Source organism: Cherax quadricarinatus, chromosome 78, assembly GCF_038502225.1.
Source record: "Cherax quadricarinatus isolate ZL_2023a chromosome 78, ASM3850222v1, whole genome shotgun sequence".
NCBI lineage: Eukaryota > Metazoa > Arthropoda > Malacostraca > Decapoda > Parastacidae > Cherax > Cherax quadricarinatus.
Window position 1 is genome coordinate 12,906,295 of NC_091369.1, and position 27,757 is coordinate 12,934,051.

General features: G+C 42.1%; 1 protein-coding gene and 1 long non-coding RNA gene across 7 annotated transcripts in view; both read left to right on the forward strand.

Annotated features, from left to right (window-relative positions):
* Positions 1 to 1,922: 1,922 nt before the first annotated feature.
* LOC128701515 (uncharacterized) lies at positions 1,923 to 10,877 on the forward strand. 3 transcript variants are annotated; one of them, XR_008408938.2, is made up of 4 exons: positions 1,923 to 2,025; positions 3,741 to 4,024; positions 9,026 to 9,094; positions 10,475 to 10,877. It is a non-coding gene; the product is annotated as an uncharacterized lncRNA (long non-coding RNA). The 3 variants fall into 3 exon arrangements; XR_008408939.2 differs by having other exon boundaries at positions 9,026 to 10,877; XR_008408937.2 differs by lacking the exons at positions 9,026 to 9,094; positions 10,475 to 10,877 and adding an exon at positions 4,999 to 5,322.
* Positions 10,878 to 26,983: 16,106 nt separating this feature from the next.
* e(y)3 (enhancer of yellow 3) overlaps positions 26,984 to 27,757 on the forward strand; it is a 115,756-nt gene continuing 114,982 nt past the window's right edge. For all 4 annotated transcript variants that reach the window (XM_070101727.1, XM_070101725.1, XM_070101728.1 and 1 more), the window contains exon 1: positions 26,984 to 27,447. The gene's annotated coding sequence lies outside the window, so the exon portion shown is untranslated. The remainder of the gene's footprint in view (positions 27,448 to 27,757) is intronic.

A 27,757-nucleotide genomic window follows, 5' to 3' on the forward strand; every position in this document is an offset into this window, starting at 1 on the left:
AACTCAATGGAGTTCTACAAGATTCTTACACGCACCGAGAGGTGCATGTCTCTCAGCATATAGTATATACTGGGAGTTTATTTTAATCCCTCTTTTAAGGATTAAATTATTCTTGTTTCTCACGAAATCGTAATAACACGATTGCAAACAAACTACGGAACGGGCGGGGATTGAACCTATGGTAAGTGAATCCTTAAACTCCGGGCTCTTGGAAGACTTGTCCCCTCAAGGAAGGTTCCTTGATGTTGGTGAGGGGCTCTTGATTTAGGGAATTGGATCTGTGCTCCAGTTCCCCGAATTAAGCCTGAATGCCTTCCACATCCCTCCCCCCCCCAGGCACTGTATAATCCTCCGGGTCTAGCGCTTCCCCTTGATTATAATAATAATAATGGGAAGACTTGAGCTAGAGTTTGTCACAGCCACGCTGGTGGGAGATTCAACTGTATAAACTTGCATTTGTGGTCACAGTAGGGCCCATGATAACTTCTTTGTAGTGTATAAATATACCTAGTTGAATGAATATTATTATAGCCAGCTGGTCCAGTGGCTTACGCACTGGCCTGGAGTTTACCACTCGCTTGCTGCCATGGGTTCAATCCCCATCCGTTCCGTGGTTTATTCTTGTTTGGTGGAGAAAACTGTTACGCGCTACTTTGATGATCCTGGCGTAGTATGTAGGCCAGGATCATCAATAACCAACCTAGATTGAAGTTCTAAATTATAATCCTTAAAGGGGGGGGGCTTGATGCTGGTGAAGGGCTCTTGACCCAAGGAAGTGGAGCTATTGCTCTCCCCTTCCTTGGATCAGCTTTGGTTACCCGAAACATTTCACAAAAAATGAAAGCCGTGACTTTTTAACAGATTATAGCACTCATCGTTCCAGTCTGTGTACACTGTTTTAACATGTTATCATTTATATGTATTATTTATTTCGATTTACATCTTAAGTTTACACTAACGTTTTCCACCAAAAAATGAAAACTCTGAAAGCAAGCTGAGTAACATTAAAACAATCCAGATTTTAACAGTGAGAAAAGTTCAGCTGAGATTTTACATTTAGTCGGGCTGTAAGAATATAAGAAAAAGGAACATTGTAGCAGGCATACTGGCCCATGCGAGGCAGGTCCAAGTCGCCTACCGGCCCATGCCACTGACCCAACCTAGTCAGGTCCAGGTCACATCCACTCAAAGAAGGATCACGGCATCAGACCTACTAGCACAAGCTTGTCAGGTCCAACTCAAACCCACTCATGTATTTATCTAGTTTACAACATTAGGGATGAGAGTCTGAAGTTTTCAAGAAGAAACTGGATCACTAGCTCCGCGGTGTGCCAGATGAACTAGACTGTGATAGATACGTGGGACAGGGCCGCCAACAACAACCTGGTCAACTAGACAGCAGGGAGGCCAGGCCTAGGGTTGGCCCGCGGAAGTAAAGACAACTTTGGAAACAGGTGACAGACGCTCACACTGTCAGTGGATGCTTTTAACGTTACCTAATTGTAGAAATGGAGTGCACTTTTGGTCTCCATAATTCTTAATGGATTTAAATACATTTCAAGGCATGCACCTTGCTGTGAACAGATAATGTTTGTTAAAAGTTCGCCCGTTTGCAACTTGTTAAGTATTATATATATATAATGTAGTATTTGAAAATGTACATAGGGACAAATTTGACGTGTATCAACCCTGTTCGCAAAATGTACAAAGATGAAATCTAATTTGAACATTCATTTGTACTTTAAATTTATTAAATAAATTCTTCAGTGTGTATTATCTTTGAAATAAGTAGAAGTTAATAATACTATTATTATATATGGAGACTTAGAAAGGATTATATAATAATCATTTTAATTATAACTTAAATCTAGTTTGACGACGTCTCGAAATATGACGAGACGCCACAAAGAACGTCAGTCAACCCTCGGACTTCCACGTGGATGTATTACGCTGTTATCTGACAGGCAGTTTCGTTATATTCCTGCCCAGGACTGCTAGTAATATTACCTACAACTACAATAAAAGGTTAGTACTCTTAATTACTTAGTCCAGCACTGTAAAGCCAGAGGTTTATGGTATCATTGTCCGGCCATAGGACCATTATTATATGGCGACATATCTTCCATCACTTGCAGTCTCCGCCATAGTGTCGCCACCACTTGAATATTTACTTAGTAATAAAAGACTTTCTTCTCTGACTAATACACAGATGAGCAACGAAAGGTTTGTAACCCTTCGAGGAATGTGCAACCTTATGGGTTTAGCGCTTTACCTGGAGAGAGTTCCGGGGGTCAACGCCCCCGCGGCCCGGTCTGTGGCCAGGCCTCCTGGTGGATCAGAGCCTGATCAACCAGGCTGTTGCTGCTGGCTGCACGCAAACCAACGTACGAGCCACAGCCCGGCTGGTCAGGAACCGACTTTAGGTGCTTGTCCAGTGCCAGCTTGAAGACTGCCAGGGGTCTGTTGTTTTGTATTATAATTTAAGATGTCATGAAGTTGGTGAAGGGTATTTTGATCCAAAGAATTGGAACTATCCTCTCTCCTTAATTGTTATAATTATAACCATAAGTTTTAAAGGGGTGGAGGGGTAAGCCAGTGGAAGGACTCGGTCAGGTGACCAAAATTATTATTATAATCAAAAAGAAGCGCTAAGCCACAAGGACTGTACAGGTGAGGTGACCAAAAGCTCCAACTGCGGGTCAACATATGATTAAGACCCGTGTTAGGAAATACTTGACCTGTTTCCTGTTTAACCTAACAACCTGTCGCTTTCCTTGGGTAGAACTTTTATTGCTTCCCATTCCTCTGGCGCTGTGACTCATCGAGTTTATTGCTTCCCCCATTAATGTTATAACTCGGTGAAGTCAGGCAGCCATTTATTTTAAATTAGGTTAAATCATAGTATGTTATATTAAATTAGTGTTGACACAGTATTAGACTACCCAGGAGTTATATGACCTCTGGGATTACTGCTTCTAAATAAATATTATGATTAAATATTGAGTTTAGGGGCTTCATTGACTTTCACAAAAAAATTATAATGAACAGTGGTTACGGATTAGTTTGTGCAGTGGAGATTTTTTTTTTTTTTTTTTTTTTTTTTTTTTTTTTTTTTTTTTTGCAAATTTGAAAAAAAAAATAACTTGTATGGAAAGGAACTTCAAATGCTATTATTACTAGTCTTCTTGACATTCAAAAACAATTGTTTGACCTGTTAGCCTTGAGTTATAATGTAAATAAGGCAGAGCATGATGGGCATACTTCTGTTTGACTTTTAATTTTCTTCCTTGTTCACTTCAGCCTTGTTATTACATGTGCTCTGGTAAGTTTATTTAGGTACAGGTCCACGTAAGTACAATTATCATTCATAGTAACGTGTGTACATTACCTAGGATTACCCAAAAAAGTCAGTGACTTATTTACATTGGCCCATAGAAGCTATATATTCTGTAGATGAATGGTTCAGAGAACCGACAAGTTGATGAATTAGACACATGTGCAACACTTGGGTATCTTTAATGAGGAAACGTGTGACGAAATGTTTCTTCATTAAAGATACCCAAGTGTTGCACATGTCTAATTCATCATGCAATATTCTGCTACAAAAACTAGTGTAATTCCAGTTAGTATTCATAGATTGTTAATCTCTTATTATTTTTTAATTCAGATAGTATTTGTATCCCAAGGAGAAATGACAAAGAAAACCCTGCCTGTCCCTGATTTTTTGTGCTCCATTTCAGGTAAACTTGTGGTGTCACTCAGTGCCTCTACATCCAAACTGGGTAACTGCAGCAAGACTACTATTTTCACAGATTTTGACAAGACTGCCCAAATGTAGCCGTTAGATAACTTTGAGAACATTTTTTGACTTCATAATACCATGCATTGAGGAGTTCAGGAGTCTTCCAGTATGACAAGCGGCACAACCGTTGTACAGCAGCCATTTGATGTATCCACATTTCATCATCCCCTGTTGTACTATCCAGACTGAATCAGCAACCAGAAGAATGTGACAAAATTCAAAGTAAGTTTTTTTTTTTTTTTTTTTTTTTTTTAAGATTTGGTAATTTCTCATTCAGGATAATATAAACCTTTCTTTTCCAATTCAGTTCTGTTCTAAATAAAAGCAATTTTCTGAAATAATAATAAGCAAAGCATTTTAAAAGCTATGTAGGGATAGCTCAATGCAGAACATAGTCTTGGACTCTTCCATAAAATAAAATTACAGGAAATGGTGTATAAATAAATATAATATATAGTTTACAGGACTTCACATAAGTTATATTTTGCATGGTCAAAGACAAGCCATGAATAAACAGAGTAAGATAAATTAATTGTACACAGTAGAGTATCTATGAAAGAAATTTATCCTAAAAGTCATAAAGTATTGTGAATCAAAAGCATGCACTGTATGTAATTTAATGTCAGTAACTTGAACAGTGAGGCTTAATATAAGATAAATAACCAGTACTTATTCAAGGAGGTATAGAAGTTATTTGGATGAAAGGTCCCTGAAATGGGAGTGCAGTAAGAAAGATTGGATTTTAACCCAGAGGGTTAGCCACCCAGAATAACCTATGAAAGTCAGTTTGTCATTGAGGGCTGTCTCATATTGACATTGGGGTCCTTCAATCTTGTCTCCAGAATGTGACCTACACCAGTCAGTTAACACCCAGGTACTTAACTGCTAAGTGAACAGGGACAGCAGGTGTAAGGAAACATGCCCAGCATTTCCACCTGTGACGGGGATCGAACCACTGACACTCAGTGTGTGAGGCAAGAGCTTTATCCAAGGAATTAGAGCTACCCTCCCCTTTAAGAGAACTTTATTACCTCCCATTCCCCAGCTGCTGTGCAACTCCTATGAGTAGCATTTCCTTTTGATGGGTAGCCAGTGGTGGTTAGTCTGCAACTTGCATTTCCACTCATGACGTTCTTTGTAGTATTTTGTATATAAATGTTGCTGACAGATTCTGTACAATATTTTTTATTTTACAGTCAAACAAGGCATATGACTGACATGTGGTAGTCTTCTAGTATCTGGAGGCAGGACCAGCTCTTTAAAATATTCAGAGGTCATTATTAAATTTCATATAAATTTACTGTGAATATATTATTTATCGGTATATCAGATTTTTTCTTGGTTACTAAAAAGCCATGTATCATGGAGGTAAATACCTAGTGTTGCCAGACCCTCAACAGCAGAGGGTGTATAAAACAGTTGAGATCAGAAGCAACAAATGGATGGTCAGTTGTATGTCAAGAGAAGTATACTGTATCACTTTCAACATTGACTTCCAATTCCATCACTAAAACTAGCAGTCAGGCCAGCCTTTTCCATTAGTGGTCATGACTCTATTTATAAAGAAGTGCAAAGTACCACTAGCACGAGCCCTCAGTATTTGGAGAAAAAGCTTAGATCTAGGTGAAATACTGGAGGCCTTAAAGAGTGCAGACATAGCTCCTTTGCATAAGGGAGGTAGTAGAGCACTAGCTAAAAATTACAGACCAGTAGCCCTAGCCTCTCACATAAAAATCTTCAAAAGAGTGATGAGATGGCAGGTTACAAATTTCACGGACCAGCACAACCAACATAACCCGAACCAACATGGTTTTAGAGCAGGACGATCATGTCTGTCACAGTTGCTGAACCATTACAATAGAATTACAGAGGCACTGGAAGACGACCAAAACGCAGATGTGATTTACACAGATTTTGCAAAGGCGTTTGACAAATGCAATCATGGAGTGATAGCACACAAAATGAAGGCCATGGGCATTACGGGGAAGGTAGGCAGATGGATTTTCGGTTTCCTAACACACAGAACACAAAAAGTAGTAGTGAACAGGGCAAGATCCAGCATCAGCGAGGTCAAAAGCTCAGTGCCCCAAGGCACTGTCCTGGCACCTCTGCTGTTCCTCATCCTCATAGCAGACATAGACAAAAACACCCGGCACACTTTTGTATCATCATTTGCAGATGACACTAAGATAAGCATGAAAGTCAGTACGGTAGAGGACACTGAAAAAGTACAGGAAGACATAAGCAGGGTTTTCCAGTGGGCAGTGGAGAACAACATGACATTCAATGGTGATAAGTTCCAGCTGCTTAGGTATGGAAAGAATGAAGAACTCAAAAGGAGCACTATATACAAAACTCAAGAGGGTCACCAAATAGAACGTAAGGAACACGTAAAAGACCTAGGAATAATTATGTCAGCGGACCTTTCCTTTAAAGACCATAACAAGACAAAGATCACGACAGCCAGGAAGATGACGGGGTAGGTATTGAGAACTTTCAAAACAAGGAAAATAATGCTGATGGTGACACTCTTCAAATCACTAGTGCTGCCCCGTTCAAGGCAGGAGAAATATCGGAGCTGGAACAAATAGAGATCATTTCCGGCTCACATTGAGCCAGTAAAGCACCTAAACTACTGGGAACGCATGCAAGTCTTGAACACGTACTCATTGGAGTGGAGGAGAGAGAGGTACATGATAATATATACCTGGAAGGTACTCGAGGGCTTGGTCCCAAATCTGCACGCTGCCATAACAACATACTGGAGTGAGAGCTATGGGAGGAAGTGTAAAATAAACCCAGTGAGGAGCAGGGATGTGGTAGGGACAATAAGGGAACACTGTATCAACATCCAGGGTCCCAGACTTTTCAGCATCTTACCAGAGGATATCAGAAACACTGCTGGAACAAGTGTGGAAGCCTTCAAGAGGAAACTAGACAAGTATCTTCACCAGGTGCCAGATCAACCAGGCTGTATTGGATATGTGGGGCAGCAGACCTCCAGCAGCAACAGCCTGGTTGACCAGGCAAGCACCAGACGAGCCTGGCCCATGGCCGGGCTCAGAGAGTAGATAAACCTCGAAACTCTTCAAAGGTATATCAAAGGTAAGGTATAACATAAGGAACATGTGAAAGACTTGGGAATAATTATGTCAGCTGACCCTTCTTTCAAAGAACACAGTAAGACAAAGGTCTTGACAGCCTGGAGGAAGACTGGGTGGGTAATGAGAACCTTCTAAACAAGGAAAATAATGCCAGTGCTGACACTTTTAAATCACTCTCGCTCCCTCATTTGCTATATTGCTCAGTGTTGATGGCCCTGTTCAGGCAGGAGAAATATCAGAGCTGGAACAAATACAGAAATTGTTTAAAGCCTGCATAAAACCAATAAAGCATGTAAATTGCTGGGAATACCTCAATCTTAAATATGTACTCAGTGGAATGGAGGAGAGACTTGATAATACAGCCTCTCCTTACTTAGTGACATACTCGTTTACTGATGACTCAGACTTACGACAAGCTCTCATGACCAGTATGCATGCCTATATAATGTATATTAGAGCTGATTTCCTCTATTCTATTTATTACAATATACAGTACAGTAGGGCCCCAATTATACGGCAGGTTAGGTTCCTTAAAGCGGTATTGAAAGTGAAAAAAAGTGGAACACTTTTTTTTCTCACTTATGAATGCCATACAACAAGTTTACACTAACTTATATTAAATTAACATTAAACACGGCATTAAAAAAAAGTAAAATACACGTACACTTATTACTTACCTTAAAATATTAATATGAACGTGTGAAGCTAAATTGTCGGCGCTTGCAGCTTCACCCTGCACTCCGATGTTGTGAAGTTATCTCTGAATTTGTCCTCAGCAGCTTCCTCACCTCTCTCATAGAATTGAAGGGGCTTAGGGCCTTGAACTAGATAATGGCTCGGCTGAAAGGCACATTGTGACTAGTCTGATCATCACTCCACACCATTGAAAGTTGTGCATGTGTGTGGCATGCAAAGAGTACCTAACCTTTATTCGACGCATGTACACACCCTCATTGAAAGGCTCTCCCCCCCATCCAGCGAACCAGTACTAGGGTCGGACGATGGGGACCCGTCGTTCGATCAGTACCCAGGTTCAGGCAATGAGAAGATGGTTCTGGCAATCACCGAGGTGTTGTGGGCACCACCCGCCTGTCTGCCCTTGTCATTTCCATTCTAGAGCTGGTTGAAGCACAGTCTGCTCTCTAGTGGCATCTATTCTGCCTTGCTTGCCGTGGCGTGCACTAATACCTATTGTTGTACATAGTGTATATAGTGTACATACATCTGTTCTTACTTGGTGAAAAGAAAATATACATGTATTTCAAAGTCATTCAGCTGTGTTCTGCTCCTTGCTCCCCTTTACACCCAGGATAACAGGCCTTATTGTCCCTGGGTTGTAATAGTGTGTCAGCAATAAGGTTAACACGTTTTCTTATAACTACGTATAGTGGTCACTGGTGTAGCACTTTTAATTTTCTGCAACACTTTCTCTGTAGTGTTTCCAATTGTACTAACTGTTTGACAATCCAAACCAAGCTTACATGCTATCTCAGCCATAGACATACCTTGTTCACTAAGTTGAGTCATTTCTAACTTGGCACTTAAGTAAGAGGTTTAAGACTTTTTATCACAACTAAGCTTTGACACCACTCTCAACGAGAGCCAACAAGTTAACGAAAGAGTAAACGAGCGAGAGAACGAGATACATTGAGTTCAGACAATATAAAGACGAACTGAAAGGGTAGTGGACAGTCACTCAGATAAAATACACATATTAATATGTATCCAATATTAGTTCATTCACGTATAGTTGTAAGAGTTTGTGAAACTTTTTTTTTTATTATTATTATTATCACACTGGCCGATTCCCACCAAGGCAGGGTGGCCCGAAAAAGAAAAACTTTCACCATCATTCACTCCATCACTGTCTTGCCAGAAGGGTGCTTTACACTACAGTTTTTAAACTGCAACATTAACACCTCACAATATTCTTTTTGGATTATAATTACCTTGCAATATAAATACTTTTACATAAACAGCAACATTCCCATTTTTGTGCAACACACCATTTTTAGAGTGAATGACGATATTATTTTCATAATAAAAAAGAAGTGCTAAACCCATAAGGGTCATGAATGACTATAGAGTGAAGGCATATAAAAGGAATATTTTTCTACAGTTACCGCCCCAGGAATTGGTGTTGGACTAGAGAAAACGTAATTCTTCCGACTCCTACAAGCTGTACTTGGTAAACACATCTCGTATTTGTCAATTTTTATACTGGTCGGCCATCACTAATCCAGCATCATTGGGACCTGTAGTGTGCTGGATTAGTGAGCTTGCTGGATTAGAGTGGTTAGGTTAGAATACACTTAATTAACTTATCAATAGACTTTCTGCTACATCTTCCTCATTTTCATCACTACTTATTCCTCCACTGGCTTACTGCTATGGATTTACAACCATCTACACAATTTTTGAGCCAGTATAATGATGAAATTTGAAATTATGCTAGCCGAAATTAGTGCTGGATTACTGATGGAACTGGATAACTGATTGCCGGATTAGTGATGGCCCACCTGTACTGTGGGTGTATGTATCGTGTGTGTGTGTGTTATGTAATGTGTTTCTTATATAATTTTGAAAAAAAAAATTATTATTATTATTATCAAAAAGAAGCACTAAGCCACAAGGGCTATACAGCAGAAAAAAATAAATTATAGATGGATTAATGGAAATGTCTATACAGTATTAACATCACATGCAACATTGCATGTGCCCCAGAGATTATTATTATTAATATGGCATCTTCAAGAGTAGAGAGAGACTTAGCAATTTTAATGTGTACTTGCATCCCAGCACAATGTCTTACACATAAGTATAATTGTCAGAGTACATATAAAATATGCAATAACGTTAAAACGCTTGAAATTTTGGAAAGTTTCCAGCCATAATGGAGAGATGTGCTCATGGAGAATGTAAACAAACCAGGTGGCATGCAATGACTACTAGAAAGACAGGTGGGGGTGGGGGGAGCCATATAGTGAGTGTTAGTCATAATTTGAAATGTCTTTATTAGCGGAATGCCACAAAGTGAAACGCTGTAAAGCGGGGCCCTACTGTACACTGTTGTATAAACATTTGAAAGTATACTAAAAATGGTGCAAAGATGACATTAAACAATATTAAAGATAGTTGACACAAACCCACTACCATTAATAGTGTGCTCCTTTCTTAGTGATGAATTCATTTACCCATGTGGTCTTAGGAACGGAACTCAAGTCATTAAGTGAGGAGAGGCTGTACATATACTTACCTGGAAAGTACTTGAGTGCCTGGTCCCAAATCTGTGCACTGCCATAACATACTGGAGCAAGAGATGTGGGAGGAAGTGCAAAATATACCTAGTGAAAAGCAGGGGTGCAGTGGGCACAATAAGGGAACACTGTATCAGTGTCTGTTGCCACAGACTATTCAACATCTAACCAGCAGATGTTGGAAACATTGCTGGGACAAGTGTAGAAATCTTCCAGAGGAAACTGGACAAGTAGCTTCATCAGGTTAGCCCTTGTGGCTTAGCGCTTCTTTTTGATTATAATAATAATTCATCAGGTTCCAAATCAACCAGGCTATGATGTATATGTGGGGCAGCAAACTGCCAGCAGCCTGGTTGACTAGGCAAACACCAGACGAGCTTGACCCATGGTCGGGCTCCGGGAGTAGAAAAACTTGGACTCATCAAAGGCAGAGGCAAAGGTAAAAAAAAAAAATCATGCAATCTGATTTACGAGACCTGTATTTAGGCAGTAAAAGGATTGCTGATATGTGACTCACAGTAACTTTTACCACTAAACACAAATTTGAAACTGAGTATCAAGGAAGGCACATATAAAAGAAATTTCTAGGAAGGTGAAATGTCAAATATAAAAAGTTAGTTAAAACAGCTTTTGTGGTCTAGGAGGAAATTTGTACCCACAGTACAATAACAATTTAATAATGTTTTAAGAATTGCAAAATAGTGCTCTACTTAATAAATTGGTCAAAATTATTTACTTTTATTTACACCTTAACATACAATATTCTATCCAAGCATTGCACCCCAACCTCATAATTTTTGTGAGAAGATTCTAGAGGTCTCTACACATTTTCACTTTTCCAGTGTCCAACTGATTTTTCTAACTTGAAAGAACCATGTTTCAAGATTCCAGAAATCAGTAGTTTCTTGTCTATATGAAGAATATATTGTCTGTGTTATTGTAATGAATGAAGTCCATGTCATTTTTCTGTTGCACTCTTGTGTAATAGGTACCTTTTAGCCATATATTCCATGTTAAGCATGAGCCATTTACAGAGGCCACTAGAGTTCTGTAGTAGTGTAGAGGAGTGAAGTGATCCAGTAATAGGTATGGTGAATAGGAAAGACAACAAGAGTAGTTGAACTGTTGGGTATGTAGTGTGAAGCCACTGAATTCTGCATACAGCTGTGTCCCATGGCTTGGTTGGCAAGCCATGGGATTGAACCATGGACATTGTGTCCATGGTTCAATCCCTAGAATGGGTAAAAATGTTGAGCTTGTTTCCTTACACCAGTCACTGTTCACCTAGCAGTAAGTAGGTATCTGGGTGTTAGTCGGCTGATGTGGATCACATCCTTGGGGCCAAGATTAAAGGACCCCAGTGAAAATAAGTCGGTCCTCAATGACACACTGACTTTCTCGGGTTATTCTAGATGGCTAACCTTTCCCCAGGTTAAAAATCAGAATAAATCTTTTTTCTCTGGGTTGACTACACCAACACCTACTACCACTTCTGTTTGTTGTCCCTCTAGAAAAGTCGTGACGAACAACTATGAAAGAGACATTGTCAGGATTAATTGTGTACAATATATACAGTGCTGTCACTTCAATGTCAAGTAATAAGAAAAACGTGGTCCTGTTAAAATTTACATTAAAAAGATTTTACACAAATGCAAGCAATATGGACACTTCACCAGCAATAATAAGGCAGAGACAAAGCATCCCATTGCTAAACAAAATGAAGGAACATTTCTAGGTCTTGACTGTAACTTTAAATTCACAACAAAAAAAAAAGTATCCAAATAAGTTGGCTTCCTTCAAGAATTATACGAGGTGTGCTGGCTACGTATGTAACCACAGTTGATGTGCTGGCCATATATATGACCACAGATCCATCACCTCTTTTTCACGCCCTGGATGTTACTGCATCACACCCTGAATGTGGGGTTTGTAAGGTGCTCACAGAGGTGCAGGCCACACAGTTGTAATGTGTAATGTAATGTGCATGAAAATCCCAGATCAGCAGTGAGATACTTAAACCACCCCATCGGGCACCAACAATCATTCCATGGTCAATCACTTAGATCACGTCTCTTCCACATTCTGATGTTTAGTCTAGACAACAACGGAACCTCTTGACAATACCTGAATGCTTTTAAGGTGTTGAGGTTGCTATGTGATTGGCAGCACATAAATGCCTAAGCAAGCAGGTGTACCTAATACAGTGACCACTGAATGTATATTGTAAAGCTATATTCACTACCAAATTCAGTTTCATATTGGCCACATGACAACAGATGAATAAGTATTTATTACATAAGAATACGTATTAGGTTTTTAAGATAATGGTGCATATAAACTTGAACCTTAACCTTTAAAGTATCATAACTTTTTGAAATTTAGTGCCAAGTGTCATGATTAAAAAAAACAAAATATCTTCTGAAATAACAGAATCTTTTCTGAGGGTAATGACACCAGAATGCAAGATTTGATGGAAAATTTGGAGAATTATACAGGCACAAAGTTGGTCTGGGTGCAATTCATGAATCAGTAATTTTGCCCAGTGAGGTTCATTTTAAGCTAATTCCTTACCCAATTCCTAGCTAATTCGGTGGTATGCCTTCCGTTCTATCGATTGAAAGAAAATGCTCATTCAGTTATCAGAAGTGACCTAAAGTGGGTTGGACTACCGGACATACAGCACTAAGAATAAACTAGAGTACAATACAGTATTACACTGCAAGACTGTCCCTTAACTGAGAGCCTACATGCAGAGAGGAATGTTTTGCTGTATGTCCATCCAGCTTCTAACTTCTCCCACCCATTGGGAAGTTCTTAGAATTCATGTTCTTTTTTTCTTCGTCTGCAAAAGCTCAATTACCTACTCAAGCTTCTCGCTCCCTTTCTCTTGACCGCTTCCGATCTCATTCTCATGCCACTGCAGTTTACACTGATGGTTCTAAATCCTCTGAAGGTGTCAGTTTTGCAGCAGTTTTTCAGGACAGTTATGTGAGGTCATTTGTTATACTAGCATTTTCACAACTGAATTGTATGCAGTTCCTATAGCTATTTTATGGATTGAATCCCTACCTACCACAACATTCGTAGTAGTTTCAGACTTTTTTAGTGCTCTACACTATCCAAAAATTTTATTCTCATCCTATTGTTCTTTGTACACAACTTTGGTTGCGCCGCATTTATAGTAAACTCAGACATTTTTTGTTTGCAATGTCGCTGTACATGAAGATGTTTGGGGCAGTGAGCAGGCAGACTGCTGTGCCACTAATCTGTAGATAACTTCGCAACCACTAGTAACAACCGTGGTCTGAGTTAGTCCATAATAAATTTTATTCGGTCAAACCTTGTTGGATTTCTGGTCATCTTATAAATTTCGTCATAAGTTTCTCTCTTTTGTGCGGATCATGTCTCATTAGCGCTCTCGTGTTCTGGAGACCACACTCCCGCCTACGTATTGGACACAGGTCTTACTCATAGGTATCTTAAAGAGATACCCTCTACGTGCCTGCTGTCTCAGTGGGCACGTAGAATTTATTTCCGATGTCACCCCTAACGCATGTACTTTACTTGGCCTCTTCGCTGACACCCCCTACCATTGACAGACTTCCTCTTTGACTTTGTCAGTAATTGCCTCATTACACCAACTTTAAATATATTTTCCTTTAGTACTCCCCGGCTACCCTTGCTAACTCTGCCTCTTGCATACTCCTAATCCTCTCTTGTCTCTAATCTTCGCACATTTCATCTTTAGCACATTCTACTCTGCAGCGCTGTGTGACTTCAGGGTTTACCATCTAACACTTCTTCTGTGATTGTTATATTATAATTGCAATTGTATTAAAAATCAGAAAAAAAATATTATACCCTCTTTACTGTGATTGTTTTATTCTTTATTATAGCCTTACCACAAATTTTGTGACCTGCACAGTAGGTTTCAGTTGAATGTGTATATAACCGGTTAATGTATCTTCGTGCACGCGACTGGATTGAAGAGTACGATTAAGTTGGTAAGGAACTTACGTTATCGTTGAAGATTTGAACAAACGAACGAGTCTAAGACCCCCCATGGGTAACAGGCAAGCGGGACAGGAGAGTAATGTCTTCAGTCGTTGAGTTTCGGGGCTAAACCCAGCAGCTAAGCACTCTTGGGGCGGAAATGGAAAACAAGAGGAGCAGACTGCTAGCAGGAAACGTGTACATCGACCTTGAAGATTTGAAGGGAATCGGATTATTATAATAAAACTAAGCGCTAAACCGAAAAAAGGTCAAAAAGGAAGGGAATCAGAGGCATTTACAAGCCATGGAAGTTGACTAACGAAATCGTAATGACACGATTGCAAACAAACCATAATATCATGGGCGGGGCTTCAACGCGTCGGTCAAACTAGTTCAAGTCCCGCCCGTGCAATTTTTTTTTTATATGAAAGTTCATATCCATACATTTTTGTGTTATGATTTCATGAATCGTCAACAAAAATGTTAAATTAGTACATACAGTGTGAAGCCGCTCAGCAGCAGCAAATTGAGACCTACATTGGCTAAAATCAATCCAATTTTTTTTTTTTTTCTGTAAATAAGTTTGACCAGCTTTTAAGAGCAAACAAATACAGTAAGTAGATTTTATGCAAGTGTAGTGCGCATAATTTTTTTTAACTGGTTGCGAAGGTATATAGATGTTACATGTGCATTAAAGTACATTGTGGATTCAACCTAGGATGAACCTCCTTTCACAGAATTTAGTTCAGGGCGCCTGTGATTTGGTTTATAATGCACTCGGGCCTCTTCAAGGGGGGCTCCTTGGCGTGGTGAAGAGGCTCTTGGTCTGAGGAATTAGCCCTGTCGGTCTTCTTCCTCAGACCGAACCTAATTACCCCCCATTCTCCCCTCCCCTATCCCATCCTCCCCATCCTCCCCTTTTTCCATTCCTCCTCCTCCTCCTCACCCCTCCCTTTTGCCCTTCCTCTTTTTAGCCTTCGTGATTTCTCCCACAGGCGCGCTAGTTCCTAGGTAGGGGAAAGGACACCGGGGTCGATCCCATTCCGTTGAGGTTTCTTGGCGGTGGCGTAGTTTGCCGTGGAATCTGGATTGCCTAGGGATGTCCCGATCCCTCTCCGGTATCCCGGAGTAGCTTTGGGTGTCTTTTGGGCGACGGGTGTATCTCTGGAAGCCACCTTTCGGATTCCGGGGGTGGTGGCTGAAGGAGGTATGCTTTGTGGCGGATATCCGGCCGCCCTCTCTTTTGTCCACCGAGGTAGCTCGGCAGATGTGAGGTTGCTATCCCGGATTGCTGGTTTACTGGCATGAAGGGTAGGGTATGGCACGGGTTCCATGCTGCATCTGCGCTACTAGCGGTGTCGAGTCCTCTTGGGCGCGGAGGGAGATTTCCGGCCCTTTCATTCCTCCTGGGAACTATTCCTCCCCGCTCCCCCCTTTTTTTATTCTTTTTTTTGTTTTTATTTTCTTTTCTTCTTTTTTTTTCTTAAAAACAAAAAGCAAAGGAGTAACCTAACCATGGCAGCCCTAGTCCATGAAACCACTACCCCCGGGCCCCTTCTTGATACCGCACCCCATTCTGACCCTGCCTTGTGTTTAGACCACTCTTCGGACACTCCTGATGCCCCTGTACCTCTTGCTGGTGCTGTTTCCTCACCCGCTTCAGGTACCGGGGCTTCGACTGACTCCTTCGATTTGTCTGAACTCCGCTCTCCTTTGACTATGCTTCCGGCTTCTCCCTCTACGGTAAGGCAATTTTCGAATCGCCCACCCATTTCATGCCGGACCAACTCCGGTCCTACTCCTAAACGCCAACGTCAATCTCCTGATGATGCTCCGTCGTTACCTTCCCATTCTACTCGGAAACGACCGACACGTCAAGCACTCCCTCTCCACGCTCAGTTTCGGACCACACAATGGACTAAATTCTTTACTTTAAGACCAACTTCTTCTTCTGCCTACCTTTCTGACCATAGTATTGCCAAAGCGCTCCTGCGTCATGTTGGCAGAGATATTTCATTTCACGCTCTCAAGAGCGGTACGCGCATCGTCACTGTCCAGAATGCTACCCAAGCTCATGATCTTTCTCTCCTTTCGAATATCGATACTACTCCTATCACTATTGAAAAACATCTTTCTCTCAATTCTTGTAGTGGTACTGTCATTCTGCCCCATACCATAGTCCAACAGAATTTCCAGTCATGTGGCAATGACATTTTTGAACAGCTGGAACTCCAGGATCTCCCAATCCTCAAAGTAGACACTTATGTCCTTCCTGCCCGGGGGCGGAGACGTTACCCTTGCAATGTGGCTCGTTTAACTTTTGACAGCCGAGAACTCCCGTCCTCTGTATATGTCGCGGGACATCGGTTACAAGTTCGAAAGGTGATACCTACACCGCAACAATGTAGAAATTGCTGGCGTTTTGGTCACCCAGCGAAATATTGCAGATCTATGGCCGAATGCCCAGTCTGTGGTGCCGACAACCATTCTAATACATCTTGCAGTCAACCTCCATCTTGCCTTAATTGTAATGAAGCTCACCCTTCGTACTCCCGCCGTTGCCAGGTCTACTTAAATGAACGTGAAATCCGTTGCCTCAAAGAGGCAGAAGGTCTCCCTTATGCTATGGCAGTTACTCATCTCCGCCTCCAAGGGAGACTACCCCGTGTTTCTTATTCTCGTGTTTCCAAACATCCCCCCACTTCTGGGGTCCCATCTTCTGCAGCCTCCTCTGTTGTTACCCCTCCCATAGCCATTACGGCATCTAATCCTTTTGCTGTCCTTGGCTCTGACGTCCCGACTACAACTCAGTCTGTTCTCACATCTTCGCGTCCTTCCTCACAAGCCCCAGTATCGACAAGACCTCGTACGACACCTAATACCAATCGCCCCTCTACTCAGAAGTCCAAAAAATCCACATTGCTCAAATCTTCTTTGCCCCTTCCTTCCCTTCTTCCACCTCCACACGTTACCTTCCCAGTCTCTGTACCTAGTTCTTCCCCTCTCTCTGGCTCTATTACAAGTGTGGAGATTCACCCTCCTCCTCGTACTATGCCTTCCACCCCCGTCCCCTCCCAAGTTTCTCCCTCTTCTGTCACCTCCCAGGTTTCTACCTCTTCTGTCCCCCCCCACACTTCATCTCCAGTCCCTTACACTTTTCCCTCCCCCTCTACTTTGGTACAGTCCATTACTGTCCCAATCTTTACTCACCCTCCTCCTCCTATCTCCAATATGGTTTCCCATACATCTTTGAATTCAGAAACACTTGAAGCCATTTCAGAATATATTGCAGAGACTAAACCTTCAATGGACACTGATTCACTTCCTGTTCCTTCTCTTCCCTCTCCTCCATCTTCACAACCCCATTCTTCGCAACGCTCCGTTCCTTCGCTACTTGAACATCTTCCAATGCCACCACACGTTGACTTTTCTAACCCCTCTAGTCCGTAGGTGCCTTTACCTACAGATTCCTGATATTTTCTTCATCGCCAATCATGGCCTATTTACAGTGGAATATCCGCTGCCTCAGGGGTAATCGGGGTGAGCTTCAGATGTTGCTTTCCAGGTTTTCCCCTGTTGGTGCTTGCTTACAAGAACCAAAATTACACTCGGCTGTTTTCCATCCTATCTCAGGCTATAATTTATTGTATTCTTCGGATCCTTTCTCAGATGGGACCTTTAATGAAAGTGCCCTTCTTCTACGCAATGATATTCCGTACTGTCAACTATTTGTCCATACCTCGCTGCATTACACTGCAGCCCGTATCCACTTGAATAAGTGGTTTACAATATGTTCTTTATATCTCTCTCCTTCTCGAGCATTTTCTATCCCAGACTTTGCCTTTCTTGTTTCATCCTTACCACCACCACTTCTGTTACTTGGTGATTTTAATGCCCACCATTTCCTCTGGGGGGGGTCTCATTGTGACTCACGTGGCATTCAGTTGGAGGCTTTTCTTGCCTCTCACCCCCTCCATGTTTTAAATACGGGTACTCCCACCCATTTTGATCCTCGTACTCATACTCTCTCTTGCATCGATCTATCAGTCTGCTCTTCCTCCACTGCACTAGACTTCACCTGGTCTGTTCTACCAGACTTACATGACAGCGATCATTTTCCGATCATTCTTACTTCTCCTTACTATTCACCACCTTCCCGTAGCCCTCGCTGGCAATTTGATCGGGCAAATTGGGATCTTTACTCACACCTCACTGCTTTTAGTGAGGTTCCTTCTTCATCCTCCATTGATGAGCTCCTACACATCTTCTCGACATCAGTTTATACCGCAGCTTCTCATTCTATACCCCAAACCTCAGGCAGGCATTCTCAGAAGTGCGTGCCTTGGTGGTCTCCTGCTTGTGCTCGTGCAGTACGTTTGAAACGTGCTGCATGGGGCAGGTACCGGTACAATAGAACCGCTGAGAGACTTGTTGATTTTAAGCAGAAGCGTGCGATCGCTCGCCGTGTCATCCGTGAAGCTAAACGCACTTGTTGGCGAGACTATGTTTCCACCATCACCTCTGCTTCTTCTATGAGTGCAGTCTGGAAAAAAGTGAGGAAATTGAGTGGTAAATACTCTCCTGACCCGGCTCCTGTTCTACGGGTCACTGGTGTTGATATAGCAAACCCTCTCGACGTTGCCATTGAACTTGGCACACATCTGGTCCGTATTTCCCGAGGGCTCCATCTATGCCCCTCGTTTCTTTCCTCAAAGTCTGCCAGAGAGTTAGTACCCTTGGACTTTTCTTCTCTCGGAGAAGAACAGTATAATGTGCCTTTTACACTTCAAGAACTGGAGGCAACGCTCTCAGCTTGCCGATCATCGGCAGCTGGGCCTGATGACATTCATATTCGTATGTTACAACATTTACATCGGTCAGCCCTTGTAGTCCTCTTACACCTCTTCAATCTTATTTGGGCACAAGGAGTTCTTCCCCAGCTGTGGAAATCTGCCATTGTTCTCCCTTTCCGCAAACCGGGTACTACAGGACATGATGCCTCCCACTATCGCCCCATCGCTCTTACAAGTGCAGTTTGCAAAGTGATGGAACGCCTCGTAAATCGACGTTTAATGTGGTATTTAGAGACTCGCAACAGTCTCTCCGCTAGTCAATATGGCTTTCGTAAGGGTCGTTCTACCATAGACCCCTTACTACGCTTGGATACGTATGTTCGTAATGCCTTTGCGAATAATCACTCAGTTATTGCCATATTTTTCGACCTTGAGAAGGCATATGACACAACTTGGAGGTATAATATTTTGGCCCAGGCCCATTCCTTAGGCCTCCGAGGCAATCTACCATCCTTCCTTAAGAACTTTTTAACTGACAGACATTTCCGTGTTCGAGTCAATAATGTTCTTTCCCCGGACTTCGTCCAAGCTGAAGGTGTCCCTCAGGGATGTGTTCTAAGCACAACACTTTTTCTCCTTGCTATAAATGATTTGGCCTCTGTTCTTCCACCCAATATTTGGTCATCACTCTATGTTGATGACTTCGCTATTGCTTGTGCAGGCGCTGACTGTCACCTTATTGCAGTTTCTCTCCAGCATGCGGTCGACCGTGTTTCCACTTGGGCCACCACACATGGGTTTAAATTTTCAAGTACCAAAACTCACCAAATTACTTTCACTAGACGCTCTGTTATCTCCGATCATCCTTTGTATCTCTATGGCTCCCGTATCCCCGAACGTGATACAGTCAGGTTTCTAGGCCTTCTCTTTGACCGTCGGTTAACCTGGAAACCTCACATTACCTCTCTGAAGGCAACTTGTCACAGCCGGCTAAACCTTCTTAAAACCCTTGCTCATCTTTCCTGGGGAGCTGATCGTCGAACTCTGCTTCGCCTACATTCAGCCCTCGTTTTATCGAAACTCGATTATGGCGACCAGATTTATTCCGCGGCCTCTCCTGCTACTCTCTCTAGCCTTAACTCTATCCATCACCAAGGCTTACGTTTGTGCCTTGGTGCTTTTCGCTCTTCCCCTGTTGAGAGCCTCTATACAGAAGCAAATGTTCCATCCTTGTCTGATCGCCGTGATGCCCATTGCCTTCGTTACTATGTACGCTCTCACGATCTACACAATCCTTCCATTTATAGAATGGTCACCGATATTAGTAGACATTCTTTATTCGTTCGCCGCCCCTGTTTGCTCCGTCCCTTTTCTCTTCGCCTACTTTCACTCTTGTCTTCCCTTCAGTTACCACCTTTATATGTTCATGTAGCATCTCACTTTTCCCTACCCCCCTGGGAAGTTCCAGCTGTTCGGGTCTGTTCTTTCTCACTCCCTTGCTCGAAAGCTCAACTGCCTACGGTGGCTTCCCGCTCTCTTTTTCTTGATCACTTCCACTCTCATTCTCATGCCACCGCTGTGTACACAGATGGCTCTAAGTCTTCAGACGGCGTCGGATTCGCAGCAGTGTTTCCGGACAGCGTCGTACGAGGGCATTTACTATCTTCAGCTAGCATTTTTACTGCTGAACTGTATGCCATTCTTGCAGCACTTATTCGTATCGCATCTATGCCTGTGTCATCATTTGTAGTCTCAGACTCCCTTAGTGCTCTACAGGCTATACGAAAATTTGATACATCTCATCCCCTAGTTCTCCGTATCCAACTTTGGCTACGCCGTATCTCTACCAAACATAAAGATATTGTTTTTTGTTGGGTCCCTGGTCATGTCGACGTACAGGGCAATGAACAGGCAGACACTGCTGCGCGGTCAGCAGTATATGACCTACCAATTTCCTATCGAGGTGTTCCATTTCTGGACTATTTTGCTGCAATAGCTACCCACCTTCGCACCCGTTGGCAACAACGTTGGTCAACTCTGCTCGGTAACAAACTTCATTCTATTAAACCGAGCATAGGTTACTGGCCGTCTTCTTGTCATCAGTGCCGAGGTTGGGAGACCACTCTCTCCCGCCTTCGCATTGGCCACACTCGTCTTACTCATGGGTATCTCATGGAGAGGCACCCTGTTCCTCTCTGTGAGCAGTGTCAAGTTCCAGTATCGATTAGCCACATTCTGTTAGACTGCCCTCTCTATCAACGAGCACGCAGAATTTACCTCCAACGTCGTCTTCGTTCTCCTACTCTCTCTTTACCTTCCCTTCTTGCTGATGGACCCTCCTTTAATCCTGACTCTCTCATTGACTTCTTGACAACGACTGATTTACTCCACAAACTCTGATGATACTTTTCGCACTCCCCTCAGCCCTTTCTGGTTCAGTCTCTTGCTGCCCTTTACCCTTTCACCATCCACTGCCCCGCTGTTATCCGTAACCTGTTGCTCATCCATCTCCCTTTTGCCACCTGATGCCCTCGCTTCCTTCCTGCCCTGCAGCGCTGTATAGTCCTTGTGGCTTAGCGCTTCTTTTTGATTATAATAATAATAATAATGCACTCGGGTCACATACTGAATGTCCGTAGTTCGGTCTCTGGCACGAGAGAAAACGGGCATGTTTCCTCTGTTCACCCCCCTCAAGGGAGGTTCCTTGACGTAGGTGAGGGGCTCTTGATCTAGGGAATTGGATCTGTGCTCCGGTTCCCTGAATTGAACCTGAATACCTTCCATCCCCCCACATGCGCTGTATAATCCTACGGGTTTAGCGCTTCCCCCTTGATTATAATAATCCTCTGTTCACCTAGCAGCAAGTAAGTATATGGGTGTTAGCCAACTGTTGTGGGTCGCATCCTGGGGGACAAAATTAAAGGACCACAAATAAAAAAGACGGACAGTCTCCTATGACTCGCTGACTATTGGATTATCCTGGGTGGCTAACCCTCAGGGTAAAATATCTGAACAGAATCTTATTTTAATTTGTTTATAAAACTGACACCTTCCCAAGTGGTAATATGACCTCCAGGCTGTATGGCCCCTATAGGTTTAGCACATCCTCCACTATGATAATACTTTATCTTTTGAGATATTAACATAAATATAAAGGATCGGGGATATATACTTTTGTTTTCAAGCCACCATAGCTGAAAGAGGTTGTCTTTTTGGTACATTATGGGGGTATATCCCCTCTAGGGAGGTTCCTTGACGCTGGTGAGGGGCTCTTGATCTAGGGAACTGGATCTGTGCTCCAGTTCTCTGAATTGAGCCTGAATACCATACCCTCCCCCCCATACCTGTATAGTCCTTGTGGCTTAGCTCTTTTTGATTATAATAATCCCCCCCATACGCGCTGTATAATCCTACGGATTTAGCGCTCCCTCAATAATGAGGGTATGTCTTGCTGTAAGACGATCCAAGGAATTGGAGCTACATTTACCTTGGATAGAACCAGGCACTATATGACCTTTAGGAGTTTAGAGCTTCCCAGTGATATTAAAAATGAGTTATTAATAAACCAACCATAATTGCTGAACATTATTAATAACTGGTGAAGATTTCGTATGGTCAGTTTCCTCAAGGCAGGTGTCAAGATGCCGGTGAGGGGGCTCTTCATCCAAGGAAGTTGGCCTATCCCCCATTGACTGAATCCGATAAAAAGAAAATGTAATATCCATTTACAAAGCATGAGGTAGGTCCTTAGCTACAAATTATAGACTAATCAACTTAATCTCAATTGTGGGAAAGTTGATGGAATCATTAATTGGTTATGTAACTTGAAAGATACAAATATTTTTTTCTGCTGTATACAGGTATATAGTTTACATGTAATAAAATATTGTAGGCACACAATAAAGCCATTAGCATGTGCAATACACAACTCGCACATGAGATAGAGCTTACGACGACATTTCGGTCTGACTTGGACCATTTACAAAGTCACACAAGCAGAAAAGAGTGAAGTAGTCAGTACAGGTGACCTGGAGCTCGGTCACTAGACCACTCAGCTCGCACACTGAGGTCCGAAGATCGATTCCCAGGTACGGTTGAAAACCATTAGGACGTGTTTTTATAAGGTACTTGCTGTCACTGTTCACCCATCAATAAAATGGGTACCTGAGTATTAGTCGACTGGTATGGGTCGTATCCTGGGACAAAATTGACCTTATAATAATAATAATAATAATTTTATTTCTACAAGTACATGTACAAGGTTGATGGATGTGATAGTGGCATTGTTGTGGTCCTTGAAAGTGAGGTCTTCGGACATCAATGAATGACACTCGTGCAGATCCTAGTATCGTCTGCTGAAAATAATACAGTGCTGTGGTTTACATCTCTGTCTGTCTGATATGAGAATAAGGAACAGGATAGGTGCGAGTACTGTGCCTTGTGGGACAGAGCTCTTCACTATGGCAGCATCTGATTTAACTCTGTCTACCACTACTCTTTGTGTGCGATTGGTTAGAAAGTTGAAGATCCATCTGCCTACTTTGCCAATTATACCTTTAGCACGCATTTTGTGTGCTATTACACCATGGTCGCACTTGTCAAAGGCTTTTGCAAAGTCTGTGTATACTACATCTGCATTCTGTTTGTTTTCCAGTGCATCTAGGACCATATCATTGTGGTCTAGCAATTGCGAGAGGCAGGAGCGACCTGCTCTGAAACCATGTTGCCCTGGGTTGTGCAATTTTTGGGAGTCCAGGTGGTTTGCTATCCTGCTTCTTTGAACTCTTTCAAAGATTTTTATGATGTGTGACGTTAAAGCTAATGGTCTCTAGTAGTTCTTAGCTACTGCTTTGCTGCCACCTTTATGGAGTGGGGCTGTATCTGTTGTTTTTAGTGGCTGTGGAATCTCGCCCGTGTCTAAGCTCCTTCTCCATAGCATACTTAGGGCCCATGAGAGGGGTTTCTTGCAGTTTTTAATGAACACCGAGTTCCACGAGTCTGGGCCTGGGGCCGAGTGCATGGGCATGTCGTCGATGCTTTCTCAAAGTCTAGTGGAGTTAGGGTTGTCATAAATCTGGCCTACATTGGCAGGGTTTTGAGGCTCATGAAAAAATTGTTTGGATTGTCGATCTCTAAACTGGTTAGTGGCTCGCTGAACACTGAGTCATGTTGCGATTTCAGTATCTCGCTCATTTCTTTGTTGTCGTCAGTGTAGGATCCGTCTTGTCTGAACAGGGGCCCTATACTAGAAGTGGTTTTTGACTTGTTTTTGGCACATGAAAAGAAATATTTCGAATTACTTTCAATTTCATTAATCTCTTTTAGCTCCTCTTGTCTGAACATACTTCAGCTACCAGGAGGGTGATCTTTTCGAGGCATTGGTTAGGGTCCATGTAATTTAAGATATCCTCCCAGCATGTTTCATTTAGGGCAACATTACCTGATCCCAGATGATGTTCTTGTTGTTGAAGTTGAATCTGGTAAAGGTACCCTCATAGCTGTATGCATCTTGCCGATCAGGACTTCTGTGCATGCAAGTCTGGACTTCAATTAGATTGTGATCAGAATTTGTTGTTTCCGATATTGTTATATTCCTTACCAGGTCCTCATTATTTGTGAAAATAAGGTCCAGTGTGTTCTCCAGTCTTGTTGGCTCCACTATCTGCTGACTTAGGGGGCCGTGAGAGCATTAAATGTTGCTTTTTTGTTTACCGTCCGATTTCCTCCAGGTTTGGTGCACAAGACAAAGTGTTTTCACTCTTTCTTGAAAATATTTATCAAAAATATACCTCAAACAACAACTGAGAAAAGACTGAAAAAGGACTGATTTTCTGAAAATGCCCTTTGGCAGGATGGTAGTCCTATATGGTACGACGTAAGGTTGTTTGGACACTTGGTGCCGAGAGAACAATGCTTATACGAATTTGTAATTAGTACCTTTCCTCTAAATAACTTATCTTTATTTCACAAAAAAATAAAGTTTGTTAGTTCTTGGAATGTTGCAAAAAAATCTGCCCTTTACTCCCACATAACTCCGAAAGTGTTTGGAATATTTCCAAAAATGAATAATTGCAAATTAGAGAAATCATTATTCTACAATTTCTGTGAATATTATTACATTTAATTAAGTAATAAAGGCAGACGATGTACCGTAAAGTGAATAAGTTTCTTCCGAGATACTGGCCTGGAGCGCCGGCCGGCCCACCGTATCAAAAAAATTAGTTTTTTTTTCGCGAAAATCGCGTTTGTTTGGATGTATTTCTTAATAAACTGATGTTCTAGTGCAGTTAACTTCTTCGAAACACCGTTTTCTCTTACTCAAGAGACCAAAGAATACGACATGGAGACGACATGAGAGTAGTAACTCATATCGAAATATTCCCCATGGTCTCGCCATATTATGGCTTATTTTATTCAGTCTAGAGTATATAACATGTTTATATGTTATTTATAGTGTTTATTATATCATATTAGATCAATTCTGATAGATAAATAAGCCTTAGAGTTTATATATAAGCTGATATAAGCGTAATAATGAAGTAATTTCTCCTGGCTCTCTCTGGAGCGGGAATACTGCCGAGCGTTCCCAGATGGTTCCTGGTTGGCTCTAAGTCTACGGATAAGCTCCGCCTACTGTTTAATGATGCTAAATAGTCAGTTATTATATTAGAAAGAAGAATGCAAGAAAAAGCGATAAAAACAAGGAAAAAAAATCCAAAAAATATATGGGCTGTGAGCAGACTCGCTACCCACATCGCCGTCACCATACCTGATATAAAAGACTATAATTTCTTGTAGAAACGTCGTAGAATATTCATTCTGGTACCATTGTGTTGCCAAAGAGTTAAGCTATTTTTCGGTATAAATAACTCAATTTCCATAATTTTTCGATTTTTTTTGAGAGCGCGGAAAATTCCCATGCAGCCCCCTTAGGGTGTGTTTGTTGCAGAAATTCAGCAGCTCCTGTGTGTGTGACTTCATCTGAGCTACCTCCAGGGATTATTTCTGCTACAACATTATTTGCTATATTCTTCCATTTTGTGTGTCTTAGATTGAAGTCACCAAGCAGCAAGATGGATGGGGCTGGAAAGTTATCCAGACAGGAGTCAATCTTTGACAGTTGTTCTTTGAACTGTTGGGAAGTTGCATCCGGTGGCTTATATACAAGTACAATGACTAAGTTTTGGTTCTCGATTTTTATTGTCAGAACTTCAACTACATCATTTGTGGTGTTCAGTATCTCTGTGCAAATGAGAGACTCTTTGACATACAGGCCAACCCTCCCTTGTTGCCTGTTCTTTCTGTCGCATCTGAAAAGGTTGTATCCAGGTATCCATATTTCACTGTCAAAGTAATCTTTTGCGTGGGTCTCTGTAGAAGTCCACTAATGAAAGGTATTTGTTGTTGGTGGATGGCTTAAGGCACTGTATATTAGCCCTGTATATACGAGGTTGTGTTGCATGTTTATTGGGGGGGATTTTGTTGTTGGCATCAGTAGCTGTGAGCCCGGAGGGGCCACTGTTGTGCCACAGTCCAACAAGGCTCCAAGGTGGTGGACTATTTTGGCTGTATAATCCTACGGGTTTAGCGCTCCCCATGATAATAATAATAATGAGTTTAGTGTTCTATGTATGTAGTAGGCGCAAGAGTAAGTATGGATGGTCTTTCCGGCGAGTAGTTGTAGACTTTTGAATATTGGTGGAGTTTGCTGTCTGTAGTGAAAATTTGTTATCATTCTGACTGCAGCCTTTTGCTGGGTTATTAGTGGTCTTAGGTGATTTAATGTTGTTTATCCCCATGCACAAATTCCATGGGTGAGATAAGGGTAGATAAGTGAATGATACAGTGCAAGGATAGCTGACTGTGGAACATAGTACCGTATCTTTGATAGTATTCCTACTGTCTTAGAGATTTTCTTGGCGTGTGAAGCGAGAGCTTTAGCCACCAGGTTATTATAATCTTATTATTATAATCATAGAAGAGAAGAGTGAGTTTGAATTTAGCGGGCGAGTAATTGTAGTTGGTGTGGCGTGGTGCAGATGGCAGGGAGGTGCTGCTCACCCAGCCACCGCTACTCAACACAACAACAACAACAGTGTGTTTCTGCTGCTCTTACCCGGCACATTATTGTGCTTGCTTATCTGTTACTGCAGGGGGGGTCGAATCTCCGCTCCTGGAGCAGCTGGCGTGGTATGGAAGTGGTGGTGTGGCTTGGAGGTGTGTGAGGAGACTACCAGTGGTGGAGGGACGCTGCTCGTCCCCCCGCCAGTCTTGTCCAGGTGTGGGACGCTGCTCTCACACCACCTCCACTTTACTCTGCGAACACTTTACCCCCTGGAATTTGGCACAGTTTTGGCAGTATCTCGACTAGGGAGAGGAGGAAGTGGTGTTCAATACGGCTGAGGTTGCAGTAGCCCTCACACAACACTGCTCTCAGTACTTCATAGTGTTGTCTTGGCCTCGGTTATATATTAACATTCACCACTGGATGACACCAGGTAAGTTAATTCCCTGCCTCGGTATCTCTAGCATAAGTTGGCTCTTCTGAGGTGTCTCGGTGTATATACATTGAAAGTTTATTTTGATATATTTTAGGTATTAAGGACGACCTGCAGTCTTGGTAATACTTATGCAGATTTTAAACACAATCAAAAAGTGTTTGTGTTGGCAGTGTGTAACTGCTGGTATCAAGCTCAGTTAACTTCATGGTAATGATAAGACACTTAGGAATCTTTATTCTCTAAACATTTTGCCAGTCAGTGGCTTATTCAGTCCAATGCAGAGAAACTGTAGAAGCTGAGGAGTTTG